Source organism: Manis pentadactyla, chromosome 1 (genome assembly GCF_030020395.1).
Source record: "Manis pentadactyla isolate mManPen7 chromosome 1, mManPen7.hap1, whole genome shotgun sequence".
NCBI lineage: Eukaryota > Metazoa > Chordata > Mammalia > Pholidota > Manidae > Manis > Manis pentadactyla.
Genome location: NC_080019.1, coordinates 131469595 through 131490348, shown reverse-complemented (window position 1 = coordinate 131490348; position 20754 = coordinate 131469595).

Below are 20754 nucleotides of genomic sequence, written 5' to 3'. Positions count from 1 at the left end.
AGTGTCTATATTTCCCTTTGGGGGCCACAACACCTTTGGAAAAGTTCTCTCTTATAGCTGTACCTCTCTGCATTGCAGCTCACTCTGAGAGGGACTTGCCCATCTGAGATTGCACAGTTATCTTCAGTATAAGTGTTTGGAAGTGTGGGGAAGGTAAAATAATTTTTCCTCTACCCTCTACATTCTTGCCTGAGACATGATAAAAAGATTAAGAGGAGAAAGACAAAATATAGTAATATGTATACCTTCTAAATGGGTCACTTTGGACACTGGCCTAGGTCATAACCTCAAATAACAGCTACAGCTTAAGACAAAAGATGATGGGGGTGGGCAGGATTAGAGGAGGTGTAACTCTTGGGGGAAAATCCCAGGGCAAAATACCTTTGAAACAAAAATCAGTCAAAGGGAGAAATAAAGTTTAAGGAACCCATTTATTTCTTAAAAGCAGTTATCCTGTCTCTCTTAACCAGGCTGCAGCAGAAGAGAGAGTTCCACTGAACCTCTCCAGTCCAGATAAACCCTCTCTTGCCCATATTAACTATTGATATGGAGATAGACTACTTCTCTCCACTCCTAGAAAACACCTATTGATATGCAGATGCACTTAAGCCAGGCAAGAGATTCTGAAAATATTGCAATTTTACCCACAGCCCACCCCTCCAGAGATCTCACCTCACAATCTACACATTCCCCATCTTCCGCATTCGCCCCTTTGCAAGAAAACAGGAGCATTGTAACCAGACTAATAACATAAAATCATGATAATTCTGAAGCCAGAGGAATCAGCTAGGTTCAAAATCCTAGGCAGATTAAGTCCATAGCTTGCCCAATTCACAGGCAGTCAGTAGATGAACAGGTAGGTAGTTCAGAATAATCATCATGCAGCAGATTCAGCCAGGGGGCACATCCAGGCTGAGACAAGGGATGTGAGCTTAGAGTAGGGTGAAGGCCTCTGCAAAAAGCAAGGCAGGATCATTACAGTCAGTAATGTAACTATATGCAAAGAAAGAAACCCCCTACCGAAACTCCATGCTAAACATTAAGCTTTAGAGTCATTCTTTAGTGAGATCAGTTAGTATTCCCCAGATAAAGGAAAGTATCTCAGCATAGCCCATGTTTTTATTATGCTTATCATTTGAAATTATGTGTAAGATTCACTTTAGCATGCTAAAAGGTCCAGGCCTATATGCTGTTTTTCCACCCTCAAGCCTGATCAGGTGATTTGCAACCTGTGCAGTTAATAGTAACAAGCAAACTCAGCCATAAACAACACAGTAAACGTGGGAAAAATTCCATCATAGATTGCCTTTTAGACTCTTTAGCAAACAGACAATAACTCAGCCCACCTTGAGGGCAGGGCAGGCAGTCTTGATTGATGATTGATATGCTCCGAAACCAACAAGCTACTATTCTAGGAAAGAAATCTGCATTAAATGTCTTATGTTAATTTTACAGAATTCCCTGGAGGACTAATGAAAAAAGGGACTTAATGTCTCATCAAGGATGAAAATTCTAAGACCGTTAACAAGTCCACACCCCTAAGCCCTTTATCAAGTTCCCGAAAAACCTCAACTGCCTATAACAGCACTAGAGAATGCACAACTACGGGCTCTCTTGTGAGCTTTATCCTCTCACTTTATCTCTAAATAAAAGCCTCTTCCTTGCTCTCCTACCTTGAGTGTTTGCTAAGTTCATTCTTCAACTCTGTAAACAGGAACCCCATCAACAAGGCCACAAGGACTATAAAAGAAAATAACCTTAAGGGTGATAAGATAAATGCTTTAATGACACCAGAATAGGCAAATCTTGTCCATCAGGTAGGATACATGCAAGAGACTGACCTGTGATAAGATAGTAGCAGGAATGGGATCTCATCCTGGTGTAGTATACCAAACTTTCACCCCTCTCTTTGTGGGAGTTACAGATGGGTCAGTATACAGGGCTACAGGAGGTACATGCACTGGCCATAAAGATAAAACAAAACTTTCCTGTAAGATGCTCTTACCTCCTGGACATTTTAGGTACACTATCATGATCTTTGGGGACTACTCCACTCTTCCTCTAGGAATACACAGGAGACCAGCTTCCAGGCCTTTTCCACGAGATGTTAGAAGAGCCAGCCATCGCTGGTCCATGTGACAAAATGTCCAGGTCAACATCCATTCAACAGTATCTCCAGGGTTTAACGTAGTGGGGGCAGGCAGCAGAATGGTCAATAATTCATCTTTGGTTTGCACATACAGTTGTATAGTAGAGGCAACAATACATGTTAGCATATCCACAGGGCTTGAGGCTTCTCATTCAAATGCTGTACCACTGTCCATAAGCAAACTGTCCAGCCCTGTAGACTATTGGTGTCCAACTTCAGGCCATATTTCAACAAACCATTGTACCTCTCTATCAAGCCTGCCCAGTAGGGTTATATGGTACATGAAACTTCCACTTTATTCCTAATTGCTCTACCCATTCTTATAATGCATGTCCAGTAAATTGGTTGCCTTGATCTCTCTCAGTCACCTGCTGCCAGCCATAGGCTGCAAAGAGACGCTCTAGGTTCCTCTTGGTGTTTTGATGATCGCATGATGTGCAGAAGAGACCAGTAGGACAGTAGCTGTATCCACAAAAGTCATGGCAAACTAATATCCTTCTGATATGGGCAGAGGCCCAATCTAGTCTATCTGCCACCTGACAAGGGGTATCAGCCCCTTTACTATTATCCCATGTTGCTGGGGGACTAAGTGGAAGTTCCCCTTAGAGTACACAAGGCACTCCTTCTAGGCTCTGCTGACTTCTTCAAAGGTCAGTGGCAAGCCCCACTCACTGGCTTCAGCCCACATTGTCTTCTGCCCTGTGTGCAACAAACGCTGATGTAGCCATTGGGTTACATCAGAGGCAGCCTTTCCTTCTACCTAATGCACCTGGGACAATGTGTCGACTTCATCATTCCCTGGGAATGCCAAAGGCAAATGGCCAGTCGACTGCATGATATACAGTAACAGTCTTAGTCTGACCAGAGGCCCATAGGTCTTGCCACAACTCTTACCCCCAAAGGGACCAGTGACTAACCATCCAGTTGGCATGACACCATGTTGGTAGCCACAGAGTCAAGCCCCAGACATGGGGCTTTGCCTCCAGCTTCTGTGTCCTGGACCTCAGTGACTGGAACTGCTGCTCTGGCTTTAATTTGTGCCACAGTTCTAATAAGATCATATTGAGTTGCCCATCAAGTTTTTCTTTCACTACCCTGGCCTTTATCAGATCAACCCCCATCTCAAGACCTTCACAGGGCCCTTTGCACCTCTCCTTTCAGTCATAGCCTGTACTTCCTTCTGGGCTCTTATTGTTTCAACCTCCCACAGATCTGCTAAAGTATGAGTAGCCTCACTTATGGGTTGCCCTATGTGGGGGCAAGAATAGTTGGTAGCGACCCAGGATAGAGATGGGGTTGCTGCATGGAGCACCAGATCTCTCACTCCTATGGTGAACAACTCTTCATTGGGGCCCTGGGAGTCCATATTATAGATGATATTTTTCACATCCAATTCCATTACACCTGCTGGAGCTCTGCATATGTTTTCCAGCTAGTGGGTAAGTATTGTAACACTCTGATTAGGCCAAACTTCCCTGATGGCTGCTGTCAGCCAATCCAGAAGCACCTGGTTCCTTGAGGTGTGATGAGCACTTTGCCACCATTGCCAGAGAAAAGGGTGAGTCATCAGGGAAGCCAATCTACTGATTTCAGAATGTGACATAACAATTTTTACCACCCCCATATCCCAGAGACACAAAAGCCATGTAGGCAGAGGTTCTGATGGCTTCTGCCAATACGAGAAGCTCATGTCCACCAGCTCACTGTGGTTGTGGGAGAAGAGAATGGAGTGCTCTACAACCTTGTCCTCAGGAGCCCGCCATTTTTGTTTTTACTTGCTTAATTACAACTAGTCAAGCCTTTAATACAAGAGAGGCTGGTGCCTGAGATGGTGTCCTCAGCAAGAGATCAGCCCTTGGTCCCACTGCTTCATCCTCTCGCAACACCTCCTCCACCATCTCTGGAGGTGAAAGCATCTCTCTTTCCTCCCCCTGCCCCATGACCTTCTGCAATATGGACTCTCCAGCTGCCCACCCCTTGCTGCTGCTAAGGAATTTTCCAGGAGTGTGACCCATCTTCTTAATAACTGTCTCTCGTCCTTAAGGGCATCCCATAGGTCATTGCCCAGAAACTCCAAGTAATGCTGAAGTGTGTGTCTCTCTGCTGCCAAAGTCTCTCTCTCCTGTCAGTAATCCTCTCTCTCTCTCCTCAATAACACTTTCCACTATCTTGATGAAAGGAGACCCTACCATGCCAGTTGCTACACAGCCACTCAGGGCCTCTAAGCAATCTTCTATATGACGGAGGGCTAATTCTGCAGCTTCCAGTGTTTCCACTATTCCCCAATTCTGCGGAAGGCCCCACCCCTCTAGAAGGTGCTTAACTTAGACCAATTCCCCACTAGTCTTTTCCCAATTGGAAGCCTCATAGATAGGGTGTTCCCTAGTGAAGGTGAATCCTTTACCACTGCAGCCACTGGGGCCTCCCCACCATCCCTAGAGGCAGCTCACCCATGGGTAGCACTCATTTAGACAGACTTCGGGTTCAGAGGTTCTGCTGACTACCTCCAGATATAACTCCAGGGGGGTAAATCCCTTGGCCAAACACCTATGAAACCAAAATCAGTCAAAGGGAGAAATAAAGTTTAAGAAACCCATTTATTTCTTACAAGCAGATATCCTGTCTCTCAACCATGCTACAGCAGAAGAGAGAGCTCCACCCAGACTCCCTGGTCCAGATAAAACCTCTCTCACCTATGTAATTACCTATTGATATGTAGATGTTACTCTCCACGTCTTGGAAACACGCATTGATATGGAGATGCACTAAGTTCAGGTGAGAGAGTCTGAAAACACTGCAATTTTACCCACATGTAAAGCACAGTAAACAAGTTATAATACGTATTTAAGTCTTGCCTTTTCCACTCATTAGAGTATCTAGAGATTTCAAGCCATCCTCTTCCTGATACATGGAGGGAGACATCCTTACAGATGGAGATTTCCCTTATGAGTGTAAATGTCTCTTATAAAAGGGTAACTTCTCAGTTTACAGAGCTTTTCCTATGTCTGTTGTTTCTTAAAAAATAACTAGCTTAAAATAATCAATATGCCAAAGAGATATATTTTGGGGTGGTATATTTTGCTCCCTTCAGAAATTAAAGATCCAAGGAAGCATAAAAGTAGGAGAAATATGACTGTTACTTCTCAGTATCTCCCCCCAGCAAAGAAGGGTCTTGGCTCCTCAAGTGGAAAGCACTTCAGAGCAATTCATGACTCTCCTACAATGTGAGAAGATTTAAAACTGGTTTCATCACAAGGCATGCACACAAAAGAGAGCTGCAGAAAAACAAATAATCATTTTGAAAAATAGAATAAGAAAGAGCATAGGAAAATTGGTTAAATTATTTTCATTTATTATTTTCATCATCATAACATCTATAGAGTTGTAGCCTAATGCAACCTTATTTTTAAGACCTATGTGGTCTTTGCAATATTTCACTGATTTTTGACATATTTGATTTATAAAGTATGCCTTTTATGACATAATTTACCTCTTTTTAATAAAAGAGTATTACTGGTTGAGTGTATTCTCATTGGTTCTTGTCCCCACCACAGGAAACTAAAAAGCAGAGACATAATAGTGAAGCAGAGTAAAAGTTTTATTTGAATGCACTCCAAGGGAGATGTGGGCCAGAGTCAAGGTAGATAAAGGTTCTGGGCTTTTAGGGGAGGGGTTGTTTCTCATGATCTAGCTAAGAAGTGCCTCTTTGATTGACAGGGTGAGGCCATTTGACCGACAGTTCTAGTTATACACCAGTTCCTCTTGGTCTGCATGTCTTTTCTCAAAATGCACACAGAAAACCCATGGAGAGGGGAGCAAAACCACAGCTTTATTTTAATGAGATTATGAGGAGGTGTGATTTGGGTGGTTCTTAACTTTGTTCCATTGTGCCTGTACTGGGACCTGGCTGTGATAGGCTTGGCCTGGTCCCAAAAGGCAAGAAGTTATCTCCCTGCAAAGTCTTTGTTGTCTTAACATGGGGCTCCATACCTGGACAGAGTTTGGACAGTTTTTTCCTTGAACCTTATTTTCCCCTTCCCTGGCTGCTCATGTCTATCTTTCTACCTAAAAATAAGGCTAAGAATCAGTGAATAGGTAGTGATAATGATAATTCTATGATTATTTTAATAATCTGTCACTCTACTACGATGTATTTCTATTACTGGCTAAGGAAACAAAGGAGAGTATAATCACCCCAGCTGCAGTCATAAAACTAAGAATGGAAAGATATTGAATATGGTAGAAAGAGTCAGCAGTGATGGTAGGATTGACATGAATACCTAGTACAGAAGTTTTAATAACAGGCATCTTGATTTGTTTGTTATTATACAACACCAAACCAGCCAATTTATATATTTTGAAAGAAAAAGAAACCTGAGTTTCAGGACTTGCTGCACTGATAAGGAAAAACTCTGACATGTCCTAAAATTAAATGACTTAAGGGTTGGAGAATGGGGGAGGTTATCAGTCAATAGCTGCCAGCTGTAGCTAACCAGAGACTCCATGTTCCTAAATGAAGTCATTTCAGCAATTACCTAGCTGGACCCCAGCACTACTGCCTCCCTCTTATCTGTGAACAGTCCCCAACCGCCATCCAATAACCAACCAACCATAAGCCTTCTCTATAGACTAACCATCTATCCCAGGACTATCCCTCTTTGTATTAGCCTCAATTCCTTATCTGTAGCCAATGCAAATTTAAAGAACTTGCTTACCTGAGAGTACTCATAAATGTGCCCCATTTCTTGAGTCTGGTTGACAAGTTGTTTGTGTTAACTGGCCTTACTGTTGCTGAAGCAGAAACTTACTGTCCCAGGATAGAGTCCTTATCTGGCTAGCATCTCTAAAAGCGAAATAAACCCTTTTATTTCAGAGATCTCTCAGTCTATAGAGTTTTTTATTTGTCAGTATCTTTGAAAGTCTAACAGTAATTATTTTAATGGCAGTTTAAACAAGGAGAAATTTACTATATAAGTCTATGATAAAATATGTATTTAATATAAGTATATTTAATAAAAATATATAATTCAATACTCACATGGACAATTTTTATAAAAACAAAGCCTATGTTTACATTTTGAGATGTTTAAAGAGGCTATCATTATATAAATTATTTACTTTGAAAGTGTGTGGTAAGTTCATAAACAAAAAAGTTGATATTTTTTAAAGTTAAAGTTATGGATACTGTCTTTATCTTTAAAACTTTTAAAGGACTAGAAGTAAAAATATTTCAAACAAGGAATAATTTTATATTTGTTTCTCATTTGACAATGTAATCTGTATCAAGAGGCTATGAATTTTTTGTCAGAGTCTATAAACTGAGCGATGGATATAGCCTGTATTGACAATATATGACACTAGTATCTTACTTCTCTGAAATCTTGGACACAACCCTGATGTAAATCCAATGAATGATATGATTTAGTAAATATCCCTTTTTTCCATATATGTTTTTGCATACACATACAAAGGAACACAAGTTGTGTTATTGCTGTTGGAAGAATTTTGTGGATTAGCAAAGGAATTGGAATGTGAACTTTCTTTTCCCAACAAATATTTCAAAAAGATTGCTGTTTTTTTGTTTTGTTTTTTTCAGACAAAATGTCATTATTTTTCTAGGAATAAAAAAATAATACTTTGGCATGAATATGATTACTAGAAAGCACTTTATTGCCATGCTTAACTTACTGAAGAAGTTTCCATAGATTAAGTAATTATTCAATCTTTAAATCCTCATCCATATACATGTTACTATTTCTTCAAATCTCTTGAGTTAAACAAAACAGGAAAAATATCTTACCTAATGCCATTCCCTGAGTTACATTACAATAACATGCACAGAGAAAGCAGTTTGCTTACCAAGCCATGAAAACTGCTTCTCAGCTAGAAATACATATGTTCTCCTTGATTGAGTTTTAAGGAAAATAGATATATATACCTGCAAATGCACAGAAAGATGGGGAGAAAAGGACAAGGAAGAAAACAGAATGCAAGTGAATGCATTCATGAGCAAACAGAGCCTGCAGGCTTTCTTTGTCTGATAGGATTGTTTCCCCTGAGGTTGAGTATAAGTGAAGAGCTGGTCTTGTAGAGCAACTTGTCCTACCGTTACAATTTATCTTGTCTTCTTTTCAGCCTAGTATACAGCTATTCAAATCAAGCCCTTCTTTTTCTGATTTTTTTATCTAATTGTAACAGCCTTTTCTTCTTGACAATCAGCATTAATGTTACATTCCGTGAAATTGCCTTGTATTTTAAAGAATGGTATTTGCCAACCACATAGACTTTCTCTTTTTCACTGAGCCAAATACAACTGCTGTTTAGAGTCCTTGCAGACCACTTACATCCCCCTGACCAGGACTGGATAGGTTTAGATTTAGAGTTTCTTCAGCAAAACAATTGTCCTCTCTTCTGCACATTTAAATTTGAATCCTTGCTTTGAGAATATTGCATAAGTGCAACAAACAAGTAGAAAATGGGCTATCTAATAAAGCACTATGTCTTTAGACACACACACAAACACACATACACATACACACAAGCACATTTTCCACCACCTTATGTCATCATAGAATTAGCTTTGTTTAGTTCAAAATCTGTCCCAAAATATGACCACAATCATTAATAATATTTAACATTGGTGAATAAAATAAAACAGTTTTATGCTTACAGCTGACAACTTTAATTTTTAGCATTTTGTAATTTTTTTTTTCTTAGCAATCTAATTTCTTCCTCACAGTTCACTGAGGCCATAAACTGTAAGTGGAGTGGAAGGGCAGGGCAATCAAAATATGGAATATTGAAAAGGTTGAAGTAGTAAAGTACCTTTTCCGGGATATATAAGACATTAAAATTTTGATAGTTTATATTAGTGCCAAGATTACATTGGGAAAGGAAAATGACACAACCAAAAGTCATTATTTTTAGACAATTATTTCATGAAGATTCTCTATCTTAGACAACTGTTTTCATGAAGACTTTCTCTTCATAGCAGAAAACTGATATCCTTCTTTTAGTCTCAAATCTTAGCATTTTTGTCATAATTTTAAATTAAATTTATTTAAACTCACCTAAAATGTATATATGTGTATTATATAGTATATAGTATATATTGTATAGCATATATTATATAACATTTTATGTAAATACAATACATACATGTTTTACACATAAATTTTAGGTTTGGTGCTTTCTATGTTAAGATTCTCTATACTTTTTGTCATTATATCACTCAAACTTTAATACAATGCCTAACCATATGCACTGTAACATATGTATAGTAGATAGCCGATAAAATGTTATTTATGTTGAAATAAACCTTTTAATATCTTCCTACAGGCTAGAACTCTAACTAGTTTCACTATTAAGAGTTCAAAAAGCTTTTCAGCAAATAACATTCCTTCCTGCCTATTTGCATTGAAGTTTCACATTGCTGGTTTTTCCTCCAGTCACTTTCTCTTACCCTAAGATTCAGGTCATTACAACAAAGGGCAGTCAATTCTCTCAAGGGGTCTCAGCCTGAAGAGCTTTGATGAATGTGTCAGTCTGAACACAGAGACTTGGCTAATTTATTATTTCCCAAGATGATACAATGCCTTTCAAGACAAGCTTAATGACAAGTTGCAACTCAGGTGCACATTCATTTCTTCAAAAGTATTATTTAAATATCTACTCTCTCCCAGGGTATTGTTTCAGATCGGTAATTCTCAGTGTGAGCCCTGCTACAATTCAGGGGTCCAGGAGGTGAACAGCATGCATATATTACTACTAAGATCATATCTTATTTTTTTCACATTTAATCTCTTAAGAGAGTACAGTGAAGTCTTCCAGGAGCTATAGGATATCTGATATCACAAAAGATTGAATACAGAAATAGACAGAATCCAAATATCTTATATTGTCAGAAATTAAAAAGATGGGCAAAAAGGTAAAATAAAGCCACTTTTTCTCACTAAACATTTTTGCTTTAGAAAATGTATTTTAAGTTATTTTTGTTAATACATTTATTATAGTTATTTAAAATAAATTAGTGACTAAGAAGAACTAGGTTTAAATATTTCTAAATATGGTAAAATTTGACAGAAATATATTAAAAAGATTTGGGATCCTTAATAATACTTAAGGATATAAAAAGGCCATGACATTAGAAAGTTTGTGAACCTCTGTTCTAGATTCTAGAATCTTGAGTGTTAATGAGTTTTCTCCATCCTATTCCCAACAATTCATATGGCAGTGGTACAGCCCTCATCAACATGAATTGTAGCTATCTTACTGTTATTATTTATTACAAGTACTTGATAAAAACTTGCTTTCAATCCTCAAGTGGTTCATACCAGTACCTAAGATAATGAGTACACATGGGAGACACATCTGATAAATAGGGCTGTTTTGTTGTCCTGGTCCTCTCATTTCTTTAAAGATGCAAAGAATGATCCCAAATTATAGTTTTAAAAATCTCTTTATCTTCTACTTAGCTGTTATGTGGTCATATTTAGGTAAAATCTTAGCTCCAGATAGAACACTGTACATTATCTTTACATTGGAGGGTATGTGTGTGCAGAATATGTGAAACAAAGATTAATTTGAACCAAAGACTATCAAAGCTCAACAGGCTCAGGAAAAGCTGTTTACTTTCTCCTTAATTGCTTAAAATAATTTAGATCTTTTATTTAAAAGAATAAAAGGAGGGCCTTACCAGGAAAGAGAAATACCAAAGATACCTTTTTGTTAGAAAGATTTATCTGTATGGCATGGCAAACTTATGTTTACCAAACATTTGCTCTTCTCATCATCCTGTGAATGAATGTCTTTCTCCTCTTTGAGCTGTAGACCCCCACCCCCTTCTCATTAGCTCAGGATGGTATATAAGGCTCAACTTCCTGACTGTCTTTGGGGCTCCCACATGCATGATATTCACTTTACTCCTATTAATCATTTTAAATCAATTAAATTATAAGACTAGCCAAAAAACCTAGAACAGAAGAAAGGAAAAGTTTGCCATTCCTACAGTATGATTATACACACTCAATTAATTTTACAAACTTTCCCTGTCTAGCTTATCCAGTTGTGTAAATAGGATGATTGAATATACACTTTTAAGACCCTTAAAAGAAACCTGATTATGTATATTCTTCTTTTGCGACTTCTTTAATATCTGTTACCCCACTACACAATTGATATCCACACTGTACTAGAAAATTATATTACTTCAGGTCTTCCACTTTTTTCTTTGTGTTTACTGGCTCCAAAACTGTGAGTTGTACACGTTTTTTTTACACAGAGTTTCTCATTTAGCATCAAAGATAACTCCCTCAGACTCTGGATACAAACTATGTTGGTTAGGAGCCCAGCTCTGTCATGAATTCTTTATATGTTCTTGAGCAAATTATTAACATCTCTAGGTCCCTCTTTGTTCATCAATAAAATGGGAAAAATAATGGTACCTATATGATGAGGTCCTTATTAGAACTGTATGGATTAAAACATGAAAAATTCATAAGCATGCTGGCACATAGAATATTTTGAATAAATGTTTGTTATGATTTTCTTATTTATTGTTAAATTCCAACTCTTAATGACCTTCATTTCTTCACCTGCTTAGTCTCATTGTATACTGACATAAACTTTCCATCTAACACATACATTATTCTTCTCTCTGCAAATATTTATACAAGTTACTTGAGATACAGAAGCAGGCTAAATTCAGTGTGTTGTACATCATTTTTTAATAAAAATTATAACTTGGATGTATATTTTTTAAATTTTCAGATATTAATTGTACTCTTAAAGCTGCTATGCAAGTGATATTTTAGAACTTAATTTTTTTTTCAGTTTCATTGAGATATAATTGTAGTATAGATACAACACTGTACATATCTATGTATCTATATAATTGGATTGATATATAACACTATATTTAGGTATACATGATTTTAATATGGATATATATCTATATCAAAATTACCATAGTATGTTTAGATTACATCCATTATCTCACATAGTTATTTTTCAGATTTTTTTATCTTCAAAGTTCTCATCTAAAGAAAAAATATTATAACTTAATTTTTTAATGTGAAGGTGAAGATTCAGAATCAACATGTTTCTGACAAAACAAAAAAAGACATGCAGTCAATGAAATAAAATGAAACATATAGTTCTAAGTACAAAATAATTTTATGGGAAATCCTAATTCTAATTTTGTTGTAGACCAGACATATCTATTGCTAATATCAAACTCTATTAAAACATAAATGAATTTATAATTTGAAGTAATCCAAAACCCGAAGTTATAATAACTATAAAAAAAACGCAAATTTGGAAATCTGCTTTATTCATAACACTGTTAATTACTCACAATTTCAGATTTAAAAAAAGCATCATGTGTTTCATTTTATCTGTGCTTAAACTAAGCTCAGTTGGACAGGAAGATAATTTCAACAGTCAAAACCTTTTCCTTAGAGCTGCTCTGTTCATGAGCCTAAGCCCTTGTACAGTCAAATATTATATTCACATCAATTTTTAAATCTGTACATCAGAAAAATAATGCACTCTATTGTACACTTTCAATTACATAGATAAGACACTTGATTATACATGATGATGTATTTTACTTATGCAATTCCCTTTTTAAATATCACATCCTCAGGGAGAACTTATTAACCACCTTACTTATATATAATAGCTACATGATGATGTATTTTACTTATGCAATTCCCTTTTTAAATATCACATCCTCAGGGAGAACTTATTAACCACCTTACTTATATATAATAGCTGCTTTACATTCTCTGCCTCTTTCCCTGACTTATTTTCTCATAGCAATTTCACATCCTAATAATTTGTAATTCTTAATTTATTAATAGTTTGTTGTGTATCTTCACTGGAATGTAAGCTGTGGGTAAAACTGCAATATTCTCTTGCCTGGCTTTAGTTTATCCCCATATCAATAGGTGTTTCCAAGGGGTGGAGAGAAGTACATCTCTATATCAGTAGGTAATTGCATGAGGAGGGAGGGCTTATCTGGACCAGAGAGGTTGGGTGGAGCTCTCTTCTCTGCTGCAGCCTAGTTGAGAGAGACCCAGAATGACTGCTTGTAAGAAATAAATGGGTTTCTCCCACTTTATTTCTACTTTTCACTGATTTTGGTTTCAAAGATATTTTGCCCCAGGATTCACCCCCTAGAGTTACAAAAGCTCAGTGAAACAAAAGACATTTTCCTGTTCTCTGATGTATATATTTCTAGTTTATAGAAGAATTTTTGGTATATACTAGAATGAATGTATTTAGAAGTAGATTTCATAAAATTTCTTCAGAAGCATTTAACCTTTTTGAAGACTATAAGAAATAATTTTGTTGTATTAAGTGAACTTTATAAGAGTGTGTACATAAATGAAAGCAATGAATTCACATATATATATATATATATATGTATATATATATATATATATTTTTTTAATTTGGTGTCATTGTCTGACTGATGTGAGCATAAATCTATTTCAGAGCTCTGTTACATTTAAAGTCCTTCCCCATTAAATACGAGATTATCTGAAATCTCTGAAATTATAGCTCTACCATATTTTTTTTTATTTGGGAAAAATCAAGAAAGTAGTCTTATTCTCCTTTTTTTATAAAAAATCAAGATAAGTATGCCTCATTTAACTAAATATGAGTGTTAACGATTAAGGGTAAGTTATTTTTTCCATCTCGAAAATTCAAACCGAAATTTGAAATAGATTCTATCAGTCAATTATTTAGCATCCTTATAATAAGGAAGTAACTGATAAACATGCTATTTCTATTTGCTACCCTCACTATAACTGTAAAACTCTAAAATATAGGCGTATCTCATACTGACTATAAGTCTACATAAATGAAATTTATATTTGTTTGCAACAGTATTATGTGAATAAGCTTCTATAATTTTGGGTGATACGTTCACATCATCCAATTTAATTAATAAGCTAAATGAAATGTTTGAAATAAAGTTTAAGTTAATAAGCAGGGGTGGGGACAGACACTTTCCAGAACTCCTGAACCTGTGGTAGAAATTCTAGGTGGTGGAGAATCAGGAAAAATATACCCAGGAAGGAAAATGAAGCAATTGTTACATATGAGATTTTTGACAATACTGCCAGTTGTTCCACTATACTTCTTATAGTGTTCCACTATACACTCATACACACATATATATATATACATACAAACATACACATACTTAATACAATAACTGAAATTTTACCTAAGACCAGCTAAGATGTAGCTAAAGGCTACACTTCTCAGACTTCTTTGCAGTTTAATGAGGCCGTGTGAATAGTTGCTGGTCAATGGGACTTGGAAGAAATATTGTGTGCTCCTTAAGAATCATGCCCTTAAAGAGAAAGACCATGGTCTCCCTTTTCCCTGTACTATTTACTGCTGTCTGGAAAAAACTCATGTTGGCAGTAGCTAGAATATCCATCTTAAACTACAAGTTGGAAACCATGAGTTAATGAAGCAGAACACAAGGAAAGATCGCTTGGCAACTAAAGGTTCTCAAGCATGCTTATCTAGTAAACCTCCTTAGCCAATCTTTGAACATCAGAAGACAGAAAAATAAAACTGCATCTTTTTATGTACGCTATTTTTCATAGATTCCTTATTAAAATATCTTGAAGTATATTGTAATGCAACTTTTAAACAAAAAGTTATAAAGATATTCCTGATTAAGAGAAGTTTTCTTCTTAAGTGGGTAATTCCATGAAGTGAAAGCAGCAGATTATTATTTTCATAGGTGTCCTCTATATGTGTCTACATAAAACATGTTCTGAGACTTTGATATTTGCGTACAGGAATTTTATTAAGGAATGCTCTGGTAGCAATGCTTTTAGGGAATGGGGGGAAGTAGTTCTTGACAGAATGAACAGTTGAACTGGAAGCAGCTGGAAGAAAAGCATGAAGATGATCTTATGAGAAGTTTTGGCACTGTCCTGAATTGAGATAGGGGAGTCCAGATATTCATGTCTTAACATGATGTCTTAACATCAACCAACTAATGGATACAGGTTGCCCCCAGTGAGCAATTTCCAAAGAGATGTAACCAGCCAATCTTCTGGCAGCTGGGGAGAATCTGCATCGCCCAAATCCAGAGTACACCACTTGTACCATTAAGATCCACCACTTTGAATTAATATACATAATCTATCTAACAATAGTTTTTCCAGGATTGTCATTCCTCACTTTTCCTGGAGACTCTAAAAGAGAGAGACAAACTGCAGCCCTATCTGCTTTTGCTTGTCTCGATATTATAACTGAAATTCATCATCTTAGGTTGCCCTTACCCTTGGCAAACCCTGCTCATGGTCTAGGAGGTTCATTTGGTGGAGTGACCCAAGCTTTTCTCCATGAGGGTCTGATCCCTTCCTTGCTCAACATGCCCTTTGCAGGTGGTATTTCCTGCACTTCTCCATTTACCGTAAAAACTTTAAAAGGGACTAAAAAGAGAGAGCGAGCCTAGTGGATTAATTCAGTGAAAACCCATTCTTCCCATTACCAGTTCTGTAATAGTTATTCTGTTCTGTTGTAATTAATCCTGACTAATTGATCAGGACCAATTATGCCTTCCAGGAGTTAGTCTTGCCTGTTTATTCTACTGGACAAGGAGTCTTAAAAAACTGGGTGGTAGCTGAAACTTAATGCTTAATGGAGCTCTTACTCTGCTCCCTGCTGGAAGTGTTCTGGCTTTATGAACTGAACGATCCATAGACCTGTTAGGCTGGTAACTGCAGGAATGGAAAGAACAGACTCCCTAAGTGGGTAACTAAGAGTGAAGATTGATTGGACCACTCCTACTTCCATTTCTTGATCTATAGACCCATATAATACACCTACTGAATATTCAGAGCCATACTGGGAGAAGTTAAAGATGGGTGCTAACAATCCTTGAGAGAGGAAAAGTGGGAGAAAGCAATTTTGGGGATCAGGAAATGGCATGTGGTATATTTAACATGACAGCAAGACCCACATCCAGTTAAAGATGTACAATTGACATGAAGATATTTATGCCCAAAATTCAAGAGATAAATGTACACGTATATGAGCATTTATTCTTTTATTTCTATGTAAGCTTATCCATATGCTCAAACATATGCTAAGGCTAATCTCTGGCATTTCTTTTTCTCCCCCCAAACAGTATTATTCTCATAATTTATCTATTTTCCATATACTTAAATTTTTGTTTGTTCTATATGATAATTCTTTCAAATGTCTTTTCTTTAATCAATCTGCCTTATTTTCTATTCTTCTTATGAAATTCTATTTTGTCTTAATTTATTTTACCTACTTTTTTCTGGTTGACTATTTTTAAAATAATCATGTGATTTAAAATATATTTCTACTTATTTACATTCTAGGAGTCATTTTGAAAGGTGTGAAAGATATTAATACCCAAACAATCTTTCTCTACTAGTTCTTTTTAAATATTTTATTTTAGAAAATTTTGTGATGCTCCTTCAATGCCTTCAAATTTTTTCTCATTTCTTTGACCCATGAACTTTACATCACTATATTTCTTTTTTTTATTTAATATCATTAATGTACAATTACTTGAACATTATGGTTACTAGACTCCACCTATTATCAAGTCCCCTCCAACATACCCCATTACAGTCACTGTCCATCAGTGTAGTAAGATTCTATAGAATCATTACTTGTCTTCTCTGTGCTATATTGCCTTCTCCATGCCCCTCCTACATTATGTGACCTAATCGTAATGCCCCTTTTCCCCCTTATCCCTCCCTTGCCACCTATCCTCCCCAGTGCCTTTCCCTTTGGTAACTGTTAGTCCATTCTTGGATTCTGTGAGTCTGCTGCTGTTTTGTTCCTTCAGTTTTTTCTTTGTTGCTATACTCCACAGATGAGTGAAATCATTTCATACTTGTCTTTCTCTGCCTGGCTTATTTCACTGAGCATAATACCCTCTAGCTCCATCCGTGTTGTTGCAAACAGTAGGATTTGTTTTCTTCTTATGGCTGAATAATATTCCATTCTGTATATGTAGCACTTCTTCTTTATCCATTCATCTACTGATGGACACTTAGGTTGCTTCCATTTCTTGGCTATTACAAATAGTGCTGCGATAAACACAGGGGTGCATCTGTCTTTTTCAAACTAGGCTGCTGCATTCTTAGGGTAAATTCCTAAGAGTGGAATTCCTGGTATTTCTATTTTGAGTTTCTTGAGGAGCCTCCATACTGCTTTCCACAATGGTTGAACTAGTTTACATTCCCTCCAACAGTGTAGGAGGGTTCCCCTTTCTCCACATCCTCACCAACATTTGTGGTTGTTTATCTTTTGGATGTTGGCAATCCTAACTGGTGTGAGGTGATATCTCATTGTGGTTTTAATTTGCATTTCCCTGATGATTAGCAATGTGGAGCATCTTTTCATGTGTCTGTTGGCCATCTGAATTTCTTCTTTGGAGAAGTGTTTGTTCAGATCCTGTGCCCATTTTTTTATTGGATTATTTTCTTTTTGTTTGTTGAGGTGTGTGAGCTCTTTATATATTTTGGATGTCAACCCTTTATTGGATCTTCATTTATGAAAATATTCTCCCATACTGTAGGATGTCTTTTTGTTCTACTGATGGTATCCTTTGCTGTACAGAAGCTTTTTAGTTTGATATAGTCCCACTTGTTCATTTTTGCTTTTGTTTCCCTTGCCTGGGGAGATATGTTCATGAAGAAGTTTCTCATGTTTATGTCCAAGAGATTTTGCCTATATTTTTTCCTAAGATTTTTATGGTTTCAAGACTTACATTCAGGTCTTTGATCTATTTTGAGTTTACCTTTGTGTATGGGGTTAGACAATGATCCAGTTTCATTCTCTTACATGTAGCTGTCCAGTTTTGCCAACACCAGCTGTTGAAGAGGTTGTCATTTCCCTATTGTATATCCATGGCTCCTTTATCATACATTAATTCACCATATATGCTTGGTTTTATATCTGGACTCTCTAGTCTGTTCCACTTGTCTATGGGTCTGTTCTTGTGCCAGTACCAAATTGTCTTGATTACTGTGGCATTGTAGTAGAGCTTGAAGTCAGGGAGCATAATTTCTCCTGCTTTATTCTTCCTTCTCAGGATTGCTTGGCTATTCGGGGTCTTTTGTGGTTCCATATGAATTTTAGAACTATTTGCTTTAGTTCATTGAAGAATGCAGTAGGTATTTTGATAAGGATTGCACTGAATCTGTAGATTGCTTTAGGCATGATGGCCATTTTGACAATATTAATTCTTCCTAGTCAAGAGCATGGGATGAATTTCCATTTATTAGTGTCCTCTTTAATTTCATTTAAGAGTGTCCCACAATTTTCAGGGTATAGGTCTTTCACTTCCTAGGTATTTTATCCTTTTTGTTGCAATTGTGAATGGAATTGTTTTCCTGATTTCTCTTTCTGTTAGTTCATCGTTAGTGTATAGGAATGCAACAGATTTCTGTGTATTAATATTGTATCTCACAACTTTGCTGAATTCAGATATTAGATCTAGTAGTTTTGGAATGGTGTCTTTAGGGTTTTTCATGTACAATACCATGTCATCTGCAAACAGGGACAGTTTGACTTCTTCCTTGCCAATCTGGATACCTTTTATTTCTTTTTGTTGTCTAATTGCCATGGCTAAGACCTCCAGAACTATGTTCAATAAAAGTGGGGAGAGTGGGCATCCTTATCTTGTTCCTGATCTTAAAGGAAAAGCTTCTTGCTGTTAAGTATGATGTTGGCTGTGGTTTTGTCATATATGGTCATTATTATGTTGAGGTACTTGCCCTCTATACACATTTTGTTGAGAGTAGTTATCATGAATGGATGTTGAATTTTGTCAACTGCTTTTTCAGCATCTACGGAGATGATCATGTGGTTTTTGCCCTTCTTTTTGTTGATGTAGTGGATGATGTTGATGGATTTTCAAATGTACCATCCTTGCCTCCCTGGGATGACTCTCACTTGATCATGATGGATGATCTTTTTGATGTATTTTTGAATTTGGTTTGCTAATATTTTGTTGGGTATTTTTGCATCTATGTGCATCAAAGTTATTGGTGTGTAATTTTCTTTTTTTGTGGTGTCTTTGCCTGGTTTTGGTATAAAGAGTGATGTTGGCCTTGTAGAATGAGTTTGGGAGTATTCCTTCCTCTTCTACTTTTTGGAAAACTTTAAGGAGGATGGCTATTAGGTATTCACTAAATGTTTGGTAAAATTCAGCAGTGAAACCTTCTGGTTCAGAGGTTTTGTTCTTAGGTAGTTTTCTGATTACCAATTCAATTTCTTTGCTGGTAATTGGTCTATTCAGATTTTCTGTTTCTTCCTGGGTCAGCTTTGGAAGGTTGTATTTTTATAGAAAGTTGTCCATTTCTTCCAGGTTATCCAGTTTGTTACTGTATAATTTTTCATAGTATTCTGTCATAATTCTTTGTATTTCTGTGGTGTCCATAGTGATTTTTCATTTCTCATTTCTGATTCTGTTTATGTATGTAGACTCTCTTTTTTTCTTGATTAGTCTGGCTAGGGATTCATCTATTTTGTTCATTTTCTCAAAGAACCAGCTCTTGCTTTCATTGATTCTTTCTACTGTTTTATTCTTCTCCATTTTATTTATTTCTGCTTTAATCTTTATTATGTCCCTCCTTGTAGTGACTTTGGGCCTCATTTGTTCTTCCTATCCTAGTTTCATTAATTGTGAGTTTAGACTGTTCATTTGTGATTGTTCTTCTTTCCTGAGGTATGCCTGTATTGCAATATAGTTCCCTCTTAGCACGGCCTTCGCTGCATCCCAAAAATGTTGTGTTGTGGAATCATTGTTGGCATTTGTGTCCATATATTGCCTGATCTCTGTTTTTATTTGGTCATTGATCCATTGATTATTCAAGAGCATGTTATTAAGCCTCCATGTGTTTGTGTGCTTTTTTGTTTTCTTTGTGTAATTTATTTCTAGTTTCATACCTTTGTGATCTGAGAAGCTGGTTGGTACAATTTCAATCTTTTTGAATTTACTGAGGCTATTTTTGTGGCCTAGTTTATGGTCTATTCTTGAAAATGTTCCATGTGCACTTGAGAAGAATCTGTATCCTGTTGCTTTTGGATGGAGTGTTCTGTAGATGTCGGTTAGGTCCATCTGTTCTAATACATTGTTCAGTGCCTCTGTCTCTTTACTTATTTTATGTCTGGTTGATCTGTCCTTTGGTGTGAGTGGTGTGTTGACATCTCATAAAATGAATGCATTGCATTCTATTTTCCCCTTTTATTCTGTTAATATTTGTTTCACGTATGTAGGTGATCCTGTTTTGGGTATATAGATATCTATAATAGTTATATCCTCTTGTTGGACTGACACCTTTATCATTATGTAATGTCCTTCTTTGTCTCTTGTGACTTTCTTTGTTTTGAAGTCTATTTTGTCTGATACAAGTAGTGCAACTCCTGCTTTTTTTCTCTGTTAGTTGCATGAAATATCCTTTTCCATCCCTTTACTTTCAGTCTGTGTATGTCTTTGGGTTTGAAGTGAGTCTCTTGTAGACAGCATATAGATGGGTCTTGTTTTTTAATCCATTCAGTGACTCTATGTCTTTTGATTG